The following is a 14,977-nucleotide window of genomic DNA, read 5'->3' as shown; positions in this document are numbered from 1 at the left end:
TAGGACCTATAAAAGGTGAAGGTGAGAAAGTCTGTACAGAACCGGAAGAAATAGCAGAGGTGCTTAATGAATATTTTACCTTGGTATTCGCGGTGGAAAAAGACCTGGGTGGTTGTACTACAGGATTGAGGCGGACTGAAAAGATTGAGTATGTGGACATTAAGAAAGAGGATGTGTTGGAAATTTTGAATAGCATCAAGATAGATAAGTCGCCGGGACCGGATGGGATGTACCCCAGGTTACTGTGGGAGGCGAGGAAAGAGATTGCAGAGCCTCTGGCGATGATCTTTGCGTCGTCGATGGAGACTGGAGAGGTTCTGGAGGATTGCAGATGTGGTTCCTATATTCAAGAAAGGGAATAGGGATAGCCCAGGAAATTACCGACCGGTGAGTCTAACCTCAGTGGTTGGTAAGTTGATGGAGAAGATCCTGAGGGACAGGATTTATGAACATTTAGAGAAGTTTAGTATGCTCAAAAGTAGTCATCACGGCTTTGTCAAAGGCAGATCGTGCCTTACGAGCCTGGTGGAGTTCTTTGAAAATGTGACTAAACACATTGACGAAGGAAAAACGGTAGATGTGGTTTACATGGACTTCAGCAAGGCGTTCGATAAGGTCCCCCATGCAAGACGTCTCGAGAAAGTGAGAGGGCATGGGATCCAAGGGGCTGTGGCCTTGTGGATTCAGAACTGGCTTGCCTGCAGAAGGCAGAGAGTGGTTGTAGATGGGTCTTTTTCTGAATGGAGGTCGGTCACCAGTGGAATGCCCCAGGGATCTGTTCTGGGACCCTTGCTGTTTGTCATTTTCATAAATGCCCTGGATGAGGAAGTGGAGGGATGGGTTGGTAAGTTTGCCGACGACACGAAGGTTGGTGGTGTTGTGGATAGGTTGGAGGGATGTCAGAAGCTGCAGCATGACATAGATAGGATGCAAGACTGGGCGGAGAAGTGGCAGATGGACTTCAACCCGGATAAATGTGTAGTGGTCCATTTTGGCAGATCAAATAGGATGAAGGAGTATAATATCAAGGGTAAGACTCTTAGCAGTGTAGAGGATCAGAAGGACTTTGGGGTCCGGGTTCATAGGACTCTAAAATCGGCCTCGCAGGTAGGGGAGGTGGTTAAGAAGGCGTATGGTGTGCTGGCCTTCATCAATCGAGGGATCGAGTTTAAGAGTCGGGAGATAATGATGCAGCTTTATAAGACCCTCGCCAGACCCCACTTAGAGTATTGTGCTCAGTTCTGGTCGCCTCATTACAGGAGGGATGTGGAAATGATTGAAAGGGTGCAGAGAAGATTTACAAGGATGTTGCCTGGATTGGTTGGCATGCCTTGTGAGGATAGGCTGAGGGAGCTCGGTCTTTTCTCCTTGGAGAGACGAAGGATGAGAGGTGACCTGATAGAGGTGTACAAGATGTTGAGAGGTATAGATCGGGTGGATTCTCGGAGGCTTTTTCCCAGGGTGGAAATGGCTGCTACGAGAGGACACGGGTTTAAGGTGCTGGGGAGTAGGTACAGAGGAGATGTCAGGGGTAAGTTTTTCACTCAGAGGGTGGTGGGTGAGTGGAATCGGCTGCCGTCAATGGTGGTGGAGGCAAACTCGATAGGGTCTTTTAAGAGACTTCTGGATGAGTACATGGGACTTAATAGGATTGAGGGTTATAGGTAAGCCTATATATAAGCCTAGGTAGGTAGGGACATGACCGGCGCAACTTGTGGGACGAAGGCTTTGGGGGGAATTTGTGCTGTATTTTTTCTATGTTCTAAGAACCAGGTGCGAGTGCAGCCACCCTCCTTCCCAGCTGGGAACTGCCATGGGACTGTTGAAGCACTCTGAGTGCATGAACAGGATGAGACCGTTTAAGCCTGCCCACCATTCGGCTCCATCCTGGCTGACCCGTGAGTCCCTGACCAGCGAAAAGCCACCAGCCAACTCATGGTCACTTGTGCCAGTGCTCTGCTCGCATGATCCAAGTCCCACAGCCCGCTTCTCTCGTCCCACAGCCCGCTTCTCTCGTCCCACAGCCCGCTTCTCTCGTCCCACAGCCCGCTTCTCTCGTCCCACAGCCCGCTTCTCTCGTCCCACAGCCCGCTTCTCTCGTCCCACAGCCCGCTTCTCTCGTCCCACAGCCCGCTTCTCTCGTCCCACAGCCCGCTTCTCTCGTCCCACAGCCCGCTTCTCTCGTCCCACAGCCCGCTTCTCTCGTCCCACAGCCCGCTTCTCTCGTCCCACAGCCCGCTTCTCTCGTCCCACTGCCCGCTTCTCTCGTCCCACTGCCCGCTTCTCTCGTCCCACTGCCCGCTTCTCTCGTCCCACTGCCCGCTTCTCTCGTCCCACTGCCCGCTTCTCTCGTCCCACTGCCCGCTTCTCTCGTCCCACTGCCCGCTTCTCTCGTCCCACTGCCCGCTTCTCTCGTCCCACTGCCCGCTTCTCTCGTCCCACTGCCCGCTTCTCTCGTTCCCCCCCCACGCCTGCCCTCCTTATCCCCCCAAAGCCTGTGCACCATCTTCATGACACAAGCCAGGAATGTGATGGTATAGTCTTCACTTGCCTGGTTGAGTGTAGCTTTGACAATCCAGGACAAAACAGCCTCACTCCACCACTGACACACAGTAGCAGTCACGCTTACCATATGCTAGCTGCACTTCAGGAACACACCAAGGCTCCTTCGACAGCACCTTCCAAATTCTCGCCCTCCAACCTCTACCACCTCGAAGGACAAGAGCAGCGGATACCTGGGAACACTGCCATCTGCAGGTCAGGTTCTCCTCCGAGGCACTCACCATCCTGACATGGAAATATTTTGCTCCTTTGCTGCTGGGTCAAAATCCTTTAACTCCCTCCCTTCACACCACTGTGGGTGCACCCACACCACAAGGACTGCAGCGGTTCAAGGAGGCGACTGACCAACCACCTCCGCAAGGGTAATTAGGGACGGGCAGTAAATACTGGCCTAGCCAGCAGTGCCCACAGCCCGTGGAATAATAAATAAAATGGCTGTTTATTCTCAGGGCTTTTGTACATTATGGCATTTCTCATCGAGTTTGCTGGATTCTCTCCCACTGAACCAAAGTCACATTATGGGCATGCCTTCTCAGTTTAAATCTAGTAACTGTGGGATTGAACTTGGCCTCTGCATGTTTGAGTGTTTCACTTGCTAATTTCTTTTACTGATGTGTCTCGTATGCAATCCACATGAACTCTGGCTGATTGTGACCTGGGCCGTTTTAGTTTACATTGCCTCCTAGAAAACCTGTTCTCCTGGTTCCTTCCTCATGGTGACTGAAAGGCATGCGGCCCAAATATTGTGTGACCGTACAGGGAGTGTTTTCAGCACCACGCAAGGTGAAATACTGCTGCAATGGATGAACACAGAACTTGTTCTGGCAAGTTGCTTAGCTCTGTGTATCCTGTTCGGGGAGACATGTAACTGGTGTATTTTTGCCTTTTGTTTCTCTGGCGCCCACACTCTTTCCACTTGCCAAGAAAGGTACCAGGTTTTAGTAATTCTTCTTGGGAACTAGCTGCACTCAAGGATGTACTGAAATCAGGCAGATTTGTGTGTACTTGCGTGTGGGTTCAGGCTGGCAGAGAAATTGTACAGTATCCTGGGCTTTATTAATGAGGGCCTAGTGTACAAGACCACAGAGGTTATGTTGCATATGTGTAAGTCACTAGTTTGCCCTCAGCTGGAGTATGGTGTCCAGTTCTGGGCACTTTAGGAAGGATTTGGAAGTATTGGTGGATGAGAGAGTGTAGAAAAGATTCACCAGAATGGTTCCAGGGGTGAGGAACTTGAGTAATGAAGATGGATTGGGAAGATTGGGATTGTATCTCTTGGAGAAGAGAAGGATGAGAGATTTATTTGAGATATTCAAAACCATGAGTGGATCTGGGCAGAGTAGAGGGGGAGAAACTGTTGCCACTCAGGATTGAGAATGAGGGGGCACAGATTTCAGATAATCAGTAAAACCAACAGTGATATGAGAGAAAACTTTCTCGTAGCGACTTATCAGGATTTGAAAAGCTTTGCCCCAGTGTGGTGGAAGCAGGTTCAATTGAAGCATTCAAAGAGGGAACTGGAAGAATGTGCAGGGTTATGGGGAGAAGGGGAATGGAGTGAGGTGAGTTGCTCTTGGAGAGTTGGTTCAGACGCGGTGAAGCAAATGGCCTTCTGCACCCTAAATATTCTGTGATTGGGTGAGGGATCCCGGGCTGAGGGATTTTGGGGGTGGTGGTAGGTGCGGGGGGAGGAGGGGTGAGGAGGGTTGCGGTGGGCGAGGGGAAGTGCAGTGGGTGAGGGATCTCAGAGTGAGGGGGCAGTGGGTGACTCATCAGTTTGACTTTATGCCCTTGTGTGAAATGGTCAGTTAATCCGTTAAAATGAGTGCGGTTTCCTGGCCTATTCTTGGGATTGGAGTCTTTGTAAGTTCAGTACAAAAGTAAAATTACTGTTGTTACTGCAAGGTCTTGCCCCTTCACCAGGAAGCCTTTGAACTCGGTGTTCTGTCTCGTGGCCAAAGAGCATTCCAAACTGTCCTTTCAAGTTGCATTCGCCTTTCTCCATTTGTATCGGCCGTCTCCTGAAATTGTAAACTAACGTTGGGGTTTCCTCCCTCAGCCCACACCACCAGGCGAAAAGCTCAAGATGGGGCGTTGCACAGAGAGTTGCCATTTCCCCTGACCAAGCTGTATTGGGTGCTGCAAGTTGCACACTCACACGTCACAACTCGTAAACAACTACTGCTCATCAGAAGGCGTTTATTGTGTTTTGAAGCACCCGTATTTACACAGCACCCACCTGATCTCCCGAATCCTGGCCACGAATGTCAGGATGGTGAGGGCCACAACAGCTGAGCTTGACCCTACTGTCAGCTGATGTTGTCTCCTGAGCACTTGCTGCAGCTCAGTGCATAATGGTCTTGGGTGAACCCTCCTCCGGTTCCTCATCTGGAAATCATAGAATTCCCTACAGTGCAGAAGGAGGTCATTCGGCCCATCGAGTCTGCGCCGACTATGATCCCACCCAGGCCCCATCCCCATAACCTCATACATTTACCCTCGCTAGTCCCCCTGACACTAAGGGGCAATTTAGCATGGCCAATCCACCTAACCCGCGCATCTTTGGACTGTGGGAGGAACCGGGAAAACCCACGCAGACATGGGGAGAATGTGCAAACTCCACACAGCGACCCAAGCCAGGAATTGAACATGGGTCCCTGGTGCTGAGAGGCAGCAGTGCTAACCGTGTTGCCCCAATATACTGCTTCAACTTCTTCAATATAAATGAGCAGGGTTTTAAAAAGTATATAGTAAAAATTTCTAACTTTTAATTATAATCTGCCTCAGAATCTTGTTTGATCTTCTCTTTTATGCTATTGAAAATTCTTCTGAGCAGCCGTGCTAACTTGGGACAGGCACAAAGCTTTTTGGATTTTTATACATTAGAATTACATGACTCCACTTACCAGTGTTTCTTATAATTGGGAATGTCCTCCTGCCCTGCCCTGCCTCCCAGTTGAATTGCATTAACTTGAGAGGAAGCGGGAATATGATGTACAGTTTTGGCCTCCTACTTGAGGAGGGATATACTTCCATTGGAGGTAGTTAAGAGAAGGTTCACTGGACTGATCCCTGGGAGTCATGATGTGGGGATGCTGGCGTTGGACTGGGGTAAACACAGTAAGAAGTTTAACAACACCAGGTTAAAGTCCAACAGGTTTATTTGGTAGCAAAAGCCACACAAGCTTTTGGAGCCCCAAGCCCCTTCTTCAGGTGAGTGGGCCCACTCACCTGAAGAAGGGGCTTGGGGCTCCGAAAGCTTGTGTGGCTTTTGCTACCAAATAAACCTGTTGGACTTTAACCTGGTGTTGTTAAACTTCTTACTGATCCCTGGGATGCAGGGGGTTTTTGTTTTATGAGGAAAGGTTTGTACCTGTACCCATTGGAGTTTACAAGTATGAGAGGTGTTCTTACCATAGCACAATTTGAATGACCGTTGCCAATCTGTACTATCTGTATTACCATTTCTGATTGACATCCCAGAGGTGCAGGCATTGGCTTGCTCTCGCACGGGGACCGTGCCTTCAGCTGTCTGGGCCATAAGTTCTCGCTGTCCCTCCCTCAGCCTTGCCAATCCCCCTCTCCCTTTAATCTACTCCTTAAAACCCATCTCTCCGGTCGCACGGCAGTCGCCCGTTCTTGCCACTTCTTGTGTGGCCCGCCCTCGTGTTGTGTTTGGCCTTCCTGTTTTGTCATTGTTTTACCGAGGCTGTGTAAATCTCTGTTGTTAACTTTGGCACCCTGTCTGCAGTGCAAGCATTACTGAACTGTGAACCCTATCAGTTTGCTCCATTTTAAAAATAACACTCAAGTACTCAGTAGCCGGGTGTTGCCAGCACTTGACACAAGGAGTCCGTGATAACGTCTCTCTTTTCCCTCGTGCTTTTAAAAACGAAACAGCCGCCCGTCTCTTTTGTCAGAAAAGGCAGGTCTGCAAACCACTGAGCAGATGCAGCAAGCGGGTTGCACGGATATGGAAAGCGGTCTGGTTGAAAGTCACTGTGGTGTAGGTCGCCTAGCGGCTGTCCTCTTTCATAAAGAGTCACTGTTACATTTATAGAGTGAAGTCTAAGTTTGTTCTCAGGGTCCTTGGCTGACTGGTTATCGTAGATTATTGTGGGACTGGGGCTCGTGTTGATCCCACTGCAGCTAGAATGGGGTCTTAACACATGGTCAGTCAAGTGTGAAAATGCATGTACAGTGTGGTCTGCCTCGACACCACACCTACCTGGCACAGGTGTGAACACACTCAACTTGTGGGCTTCTGACGGTGAGGATTCCAAGTTTTGGAAGTTGGATGTTAAATTGCTGTCTTTTATCTCAGGACCAGTTAATTGGAATCCAGGGACTGGGACTGTGTGCCGCCTTCTATCTGATATTTAGTTGCCTGGAGTACATCAGGGATTATGACGAGACCATGTCAGCGAGTGCCATATCTTTGCTCTGGAGATATCTAGTTGATTGTGGCAGCAGCCAAGTGGGGTTTTGATTTCTCAGTTGCAGAATGTTCATACAGGCCATTCGCAACAACTCAGCCGCTGGGAGAACCTAGTCTCTTTATTCAAACTCTGCAGGAAATCTTGTGCATCACATTCCTCTCATCTACCAGATGCACTGGGAGGTCTCGCCCAAGCTCCTTTGACAGCACCTTCTGCACCCATGACCTGTGCCACCTAGAAGGACAAGGGCAGCAGATGCATGGGAAGACCATCAAGTCAACTTTGGGGAGTTGAGGTGAGTTAGTTGCCACAGCATTCCCAGCCTCTGATCTGCTCTTGTAGCGACAGTATTTATATGGCTACCCCATTGATATTTCTGGCCAATGGTAACCCCTTGGATGTTGATGGTGGGGGATTCAGTGATGGTAATACCATTGAATGTCAAGGGGCGGTGGTTAGATTCTCTCTTGTTGGAGATGGTCATTGCCTGGCACTTGAGTGGTGCGAATGTTATTTGCCACTTGTCAGCTCAAACCTGAATATCGTCCAAATCTTGCTGCATTTGGACATGGACTGCTTCAGTATCTGAGGAGTGGCGAATGGTGCTGAACATTGTGCAATCATCGGCGAACATCCCCACTTCTGACCTTATGATGGAGGGAAGGTCATTGATGAAGCAGCTGAAGATTGTTGGGCCTAGGACACTACCCTGAGGGATGCCCTGGAACTGAGATGATTGACCTCCAGCCACCACAACCATCTTTCATTGTACCAGGGATGACTCCAACCAGCGGAGAGTTTTCCTCCGATCCCCAGTGACTCCAGTTTTGCTGGGCTCCTTGATGCCACACTCGCTCACATGTGGCCTTGACGTTGAGGGTAGTTACACTCGCCTCACCTCGAGTTCAGGAATGGGCAATAATTACTGGCCTACCCATCAATGCCCACATTCCATGCATGAATGAGAAAAAGGACTCAAAGCCTCTTTGACCAAGCTATTAGTCATGTGCCTTAATATCGCTTCAGCGTCTAATGTTGTCCTGGGGAAGCACCTTGGGATGTTTACAAGATTACATTGATACAAATGCTCTGTTTCCATTTCTTTTGGGTAGCCCTCAATGCAACTCTTCCCAAAGTGAGTTTAATTGCTTATGAAGCTGGATCTATTCTCTTGTGATATCGGCGGCTGTGCATCTGACATAAATCGGGTGAGATGGTGTTCATTCTGGGCTTGTAGGCACTCTGGTGTCCATGCACACAGCTTCCATTGGTTGGAACACGTGGGAGAGACAGCAACAGGAGGAGCCATACAACAAGCCTTTCAATTCAAGTGGAGACTAAAGTGCTCTCCAGCTTCAATGCACTCCAGTCCATTACCTTCTGTGTTTTAGAAAAGCCGGCACCTATGGGGCTTGCAATGTTGGCGAAAAGAACAGAAACCTCTGCAGCACTCCACAGATCAGGCAGCGTCTGTTGAGAGAATCCAGGGTCCATTGCCAAGGTACCATAGAACCATAGAAAATTACAGCTCAGAAACAGGCCTTTTGGCCCTTCTTGTCTGTGCCGAACCATTTTTTGCCTAGTCCCACTGATCTGCACTTGGACCATATCCCTCCACACCCCTCTCATCCAAGGTAAGGATCCAAAATCTCACTGACTTGTGCTTTATCGTTGGAAGAGTCCCTGACGTTTTGTTATCTCAAGCTTCCCACATCGGAGAATTTTCATTTTCCCTCCGTCGAAGATGGCGGCTTGTCTGCGAAGAACTTAAACTCCCAGGGTCGCTGCTCTGAGCTTATTGCAGAACATGTCAAAACTATGACCACCTGCTTTAAGCCCTGTTCGTGGGTCATCTCCCTCTGCTCTGAATCCCACATCATGGCTAAAGTGGACAAGCACTTGTCACCTCCCTCAGTCTGACAGTGAATTGATGAACCGATGCACTGGGTTTGGAGGTCAGCTCATTATCTTTTCTGTTGTTTGATTCCAGACTGTTCTATCCTTAACACACACACCTGTCCCCCCCGCCCCCTGCCACCCCATTTTTAAAAAAAAACAACCTTTGAGTTGTGTTTTGCCACTTCTGGGTGCGAGGTGTGTCATGTTCCATATACAGGTACATGACCAGAAGCTGAGAAGGTGGCTCAGAGGCCCAGAAGGGTAGGACGAAGGCCACCTGAAGCATTCTCACCAAAAAGAAAGCAAATAATTTCTCCGTCTGGCAGCACCTCCCTCCGCTTGTGTTGCTGAGGTGAGCTGCAACCTTACTGACAGCAGCTAACTTGGCTTAGACTCGGGTTTGAAAATTGGCTGTTTGGATCTGTTATGATTAAGTGCCACAAAAACAGCGCGCTAACCCAGTTTCAGAAATCCTCTTGTAAGCAGTGGTTCCAAATCACAGTTGGATTCTTGCCCTTGGCATATTGAACACAAGTTATTGTTGAACCTGTTGCTTTTTGGTAGTCTCTTGCGTATTTGAAGCCATGATGTTGCCTTTCCTTTATTTATGGTGTCTGAAACTCCTAGCATGGAACTTACTTGTCCTCTGGCTGATTCAAAATGATCCTTGCTTTTATAAAAAAGGTGTGATACGCTAATCCTGGTTTCATCACTGGATGTACAACCTGAAAACTGAGCTGCTGTATGACTGAATGTCAGCGTCTGCCCTGCCCTGACTCCTGAGCTGATGCTCTTGGCTCTCAGTCAGAAAGTTGCGGGTTCAGGTCCCACTCAGAACTGAAGGTGGGTACTTTGGCACCACACCTTTGTTCTTTCGCTGCACTTTCGGACAGGATGTTAACCTGAGGCACCATCTTTGCTTCCCAGGTGGTTTTGGAAAGATTCCCAAGATGCTGTTTCGGAGTACAGCAGAAAAGTTATCCTCCATGTCCTGGCCAATGTTTAAATCTGATTGGGTATCTCTCTGTCATTTGTGGGATCTTGCTGCGCGCAAATTGCCTCCCACATTTCCTGCATTTTTTTTTGTGACCTAACCCAGACAGGATTCCTCAAAGTTGTTGATTCGGGTGGATCCCTCAGTCTGTGAGAAATAGTTCCAAACCTGGTTGAGGGGGGATGAACTAGCTCCCTATTCAACCCCCTCTGTTGAACACAACAAAATTTAATCTCAAAAGGATCTCTTTTTGTGCGTATCTTTTCCTCAAACCCAATAGTTTTATGTTTTAAAAGCCAATTTAACCAGGCTTTCTTAAGTTAAAGATAGAGTAAGTTTGTTCATAACTATCGGCAAGAAAATGGTTAAAAGCATGAGCATATTCATTCAAATGAGTTAGCTCGGCCAGTGCTAAAGAAGCTTGACACCATCCAGGGCACAGCAACCCATTTGATTGGCACCACATTCACCTCTACTCACACAAACAATGGCAGCCGTGCATGTTACCTACATGATGCACTGCAGGAACTCACAAAGACTCCTTGGGCGTCGCCATCCAAACCCTCAACCACTACCATCTAGAAGGACAAGGGCAGCAGAAATCTGGGAACACCACCACCTGGAAGATCCCCTCTATTAACGTAGCCCCTTTAAGGGGTGATCCTATGCAGGCCACGCGATCGACTATCAGGAAGATAGTCGCTTGATCCAGAAGCTCAAAGCTAGGGGCAATATGTTGAAAGGTTGCGTTATTTCTTTGTGGCCAACAAAATCACTGAAGGAAAAGCAAAGGTGATATACTACTCTGTCTATGGTTCACAAGCATACAACCTGGTGAGAAGTCTAACATCACCTGAAGCTTTGGACAGTCTTTCGATCAAATAGCGGGGCTGATGAAAGACCATTTTAACCCCTGACATCAATCATCATGTCAAGGCATCAATTTCATTCTGTTGAGAGGGAAGCAGGGCTGAAGGTCTCCAGGTTTGTGGCCAGACTGTGATGTTTAGCAGCGCACTGTGTTTTCGACCCAGTTTTGGGGGAGATGTTAAGAGGCCATTTGGTCTGCGGATCGACAGCCTCGCTGTACATAAAGAGCTGCTGGCTGAGACACAAATCTCTTTGGGAAAAGCTGTAGAGATGGCCCAGGTGACTGAGTGCGCTGAGCAAGGCGTGAGTGAATTACAAGGCATGTCCAACAAGGTAGCACGGTGGCACAGTGGTTAGCACTGCTGCTTCACAGCTCCAGGGACCTGGGTTTGATTCCCAGTTCGGGTCACTGTCTGTGTGGAGTTTGCACATTCTCCTCGTGTCTGCGTGGGTTTCCTCCGGGTGCTCCGGTTTCCTCCCACACTCCAAAGATGTGCGGGTTAGGTTGATTGGCCATGCTAAAGTTGCCCCTTAGTGTCCTGAGATGTGTCGGTTAGAGGGATTAGCGGGTAAATATGTAGGGATAAGGGGGTAGGGCCTGGGTGGAATTGTATTTGGTGCAGACTCGATGGGCCAAATGGCCTCTTTCTGCACAGTAGGGTTACTATGATACTAAGGTGAACTGTTTGTGGCAGGAAGCAGCTGCTGTGAGGGACAGCAGAGCCTGAGAGGGGTAGGACAGCACCAGGGATGGAAGCATGTTTTTGGTGTGGGGGCAAGCACACTCAGAGATGTGCGGGTGCAAAAATTATGTACGTTATCACTGCAAGTCAAAGGGTCATTTGCAGGTTTGGTGCAGGGCAAAGCAGCAGTGGGTCTTTTGTTTGGGTCTCTGGTGGAACAGGAGACGTGTTGGTGGTAACTTGTAGTACGCTCTTGAGCTTGGCCTGATTGAAGTCCCCAGCTACGATGAACAAGGCCTTGGGATATTTCATCTCGAGGCTTTTTCCGGCTGGAGGTCTGTGACCAGTGGTGTTCCGCAGGGCTCTGTACTGGGACCTCTGCTATTTGTGATATATATAAATGATTTGGAAGAAGGTGTAACTGGTGTAATCAGCAAGTTTGCGGATGACACGAAGATGGCTGGAATTGCGGATAGCGAAGAGCATTGTCGGGCAATACAGCAGGATATAGATAGGCTGGAAAATTGGGCGGAGAGGTGGCAGATGGAGTTTAATCCGGATAAATGCGAAGTGATGCATTTTGGAAGAAATAATGTAGGGAGGAGTTATACAATAAATGGCAGAGTCATCAGGAGTATAGAAACACAGAGGGACCTCGGTGTGCTAGTCCACAAATCCTTGAAGGTGGCAACACAGGTGGAGAAGGTGGTGAAGAAGGCATATGGTATGCTTGCCTTTATAGGACGGGGTATAGAGTATAAAAGCTGGAGTCTGATGATGCAGCTGTATAGAACGCTGGTTAGGCCACATTTGGAGTACTGCGTCCAGTTCTGGTCGCCGCACTACCAGAAGGACGTGGAGGCATTGGAGAGAGTGCAGAGAAGGTTTACCAGGATGTTGCCTGGTATGGAGGGTCTTAGCTATGAGGAGAGATTGGGTAGACTGGGGTTGTTCTCCTTGGAAAGACGGAGAATGAGGGGAGATCTAATAGAGGTATACAAGATTATGAAGGGTATAGATAGGGTGAACAGTGGGAAGCTTTTTCCCAGGTCGGAGGTGACGATCACGAGGGGTCACGGGCTCAAGCTGAGAGGGGCGAAGTATAACTCAGACATCAGAGGGACGTTTTTTACACAGAGGGTGGTGGGGGCCTGGAATGCGCTGCCAAGTAGGGTGGTGGAGGCAGGCACGCTGACATCGTTTAAGACTTACCTGGATAGTCACATGAGCAGCCTGGGAATGGAGGGATACAAACGATTGGTCTAGTTGGACCAAGGAGCGGCACAGGCTTGGAGGGCCGAAGGGCCTGTTTCCTGTGCTGTACTGTTCTTTGTTCTTATTCGTAGTTGTATATATTTCATCCAGCGCAATCTTCACCTTCCCCCGGGTGGGACGTAAACTGCTGTCAGGGTAACGGAGGTGAACTTGTGTGGAAGGTAGTAGGGGCGGCATTTTAGCATCAGGTATTCTCGGTCCGGGGAGCAGAAACTCGTCTAGGCACCACGAGGTGTTGAGTAGGAGACTGACCCTCACCTCCCCTAGCTTTGCCTGAGGCCACTGTGTGGCCCATTCAATGGATTGAGAAGTCCTCTGCTTGTAGGGTGCAGTCCGGTGACGCAGGAGTGAGCCACGTCTCCGTGAGACAGAGTACACAGCAATCCCTCGGTTCTCTTTGGAAAGTAAGTCTGGCTTTAAGTTTGTCTAGCTTGTTTTCCAGACATTGGACATTTGCCAGGAGTAAGTTGGGGAGGGGGGTGCTTTGGGACCACGTTGTTTCGCTCATGTTTTCCACGCTTCCTGGAGTGACTGCTTCCTTTTGGGCCTGGGAAACGGTGAGACTAGTATGTGGTGTGTGCAGGAAGGATGCCCCTGATGGTGGGGGAGTCCAGAACCATGGGTCACAGTCTAAGGATACAGGGAAAACCATTAAGGAAGCGATGAGAAGAAATGTCTTCATCCAGAGAGTGGTCAGCCTGTGGATTTCACTACCACAAAAAGCAGTTGAGGCCAAAACATTGTATGTTTTCAAGAAGAAGTTAGATATAGCTCTGGGGTGAAGGGGATGAAAGGGTATGGGGTGAAGGAGGAGGCAGGTTACTGAATTAGACTCTCAGCCATGATCATAATGAATGGCACAGCAGGCTCAAATGGTATTCTACATCTCTATGCAACACAGCAGGAGAAAAGGGAACTTTCCACTGGAATAAAATGAAAACAGGAAGTGCTGGAAAACCTCAGCAGCTTCTGGCAGTGTCTGTGGTGAGAGAAAGTTTTACCGCTCCCCGCCCTCTCCCGAACAAGAGTCACATTGGGCTCGAAAGGTTAACCCTGTTTTCCCCCTCCACAAGTGCTCCCAGACCTGCTGAGTTTTTGGAGGACTTTGTTTTCATTTTAAACCTGCAGCACCCATTGTTTTAGCTTTTATTTTCCCCCTCGCCACATTTGTCTGTATAATTACCCCCCTCGAACCCAGTACCCGGAAATTGTGTTTAGTAGATTCTATGCTGGATGCCCAGTTTAAGGATGGGGTAGAGGCCCAGTCTCCTCTTTGCCAGCTGAATGCTGGATTGACCATATTTGTGGATGCGTCTGTAACTGTTAGCGTCAGTATAGATCCAGTCATGGAACTGTTCATGTCAGTTCTTTCAGGGATGTGCTGAGACAGTTGAAATTGAAAGGTCCTCCACAGTGTTGTTGTCGATGGTATTTTCATGGTGGTGGCACGCTTGACTGCTTACTAATGGCAACTTCATAAACCTTTAATTAAAACAGATGTGTTTAGCTGTTTCTAGTCATGATCCCTAGATTGTAGAGATTTGGTGAATAGATATTTTACAATAACCTGCCTCAGTGTTTGCCGCAGGCTTGGATGTGAAGAAGTTGCATTTTCTTTGAGATTTTAAGGAGCAGCTAATTTTCAGCGAGAGAGTACTTGTGTGTCCCGTCTACTTTTCCCCATCTTGCACGATCAGGCATATTTTTAAGGCCAGCTCCAGAGCACAAAAAGCAGTGACCAACATGAGCATTAATTGAACGTGAAGTTGGTAGGCTGAGGGGTGACAGTTTGGGGGGGCGTGGGGGGGGTAATTGCTCGCTAGTCCTCCTTGTGCCATTCACAAGCCTAAAACTCCCATTGTGAGTGTTAATGTTGTACCAAGTTTCCTGACACACCAGGCATGGCATGGAGCATCACTATTACCCCTCTACTTCCTGTTGTTCATTTGCACCATCTACCCCCACCCCCAGCACTGGCACTGAATGTCCTTTGATCTTTTATTTTGCCAGTACACATCGCTCTCAACAGGCTCAACATAGTTGCACTGACCTCTCAGCAGTGTGTGTGTTTTTAAAAAATTAAATAATGAAATGCTATTGATTTCCTCGATGCTGCGGCTGATGTGTGGTTGTGTGCCGGTTACATCAGCAATTATTCAAAACAAAGTGGGCACTTAGTAAGATTTAATGTCTCTGCTGATGGTGCTTTCCCAGTGAAAGTTGCCTCGTATTTTAGTTCCAGCAATTTTACAACT

The 14,977-nt window shown here is 48.7% G+C and overlaps 1 protein-coding gene across 5 annotated transcripts in view; it reads left to right on the top strand.

Moving 5' to 3' along the window:
• The window catches only part of LOC144487398 (E3 ubiquitin-protein ligase HUWE1-like), a 165,256-nt gene that overhangs the window by 51,186 nt on the left and 99,093 nt on the right, over positions 1–14,977 (top strand). The window contains exon 1 of one of the 5 annotated variants that reach the window (XM_078205488.1): positions 2,724–2,757. The exons of 3 other annotated variants lie outside the window; for them this stretch is intronic. The gene's annotated coding sequence lies outside the window, so the exon portion shown is untranslated. Of the gene's footprint in view, positions 1–2,723; positions 2,758–8,481; positions 8,503–14,977 lie in introns of those variants that run through there. One more of the 5 variants, XM_078205489.1, reaches the window with a different exon arrangement.

This window comes from Mustelus asterias, unplaced genomic scaffold, assembly GCF_964213995.1.
Source record: "Mustelus asterias unplaced genomic scaffold, sMusAst1.hap1.1 HAP1_SCAFFOLD_773, whole genome shotgun sequence".
NCBI lineage: Eukaryota > Metazoa > Chordata > Chondrichthyes > Carcharhiniformes > Triakidae > Mustelus > Mustelus asterias.
The sequence above is the reverse complement of the archived record's forward strand: the minus strand, read 5'-3'. Positions and strand labels throughout refer to the sequence as shown.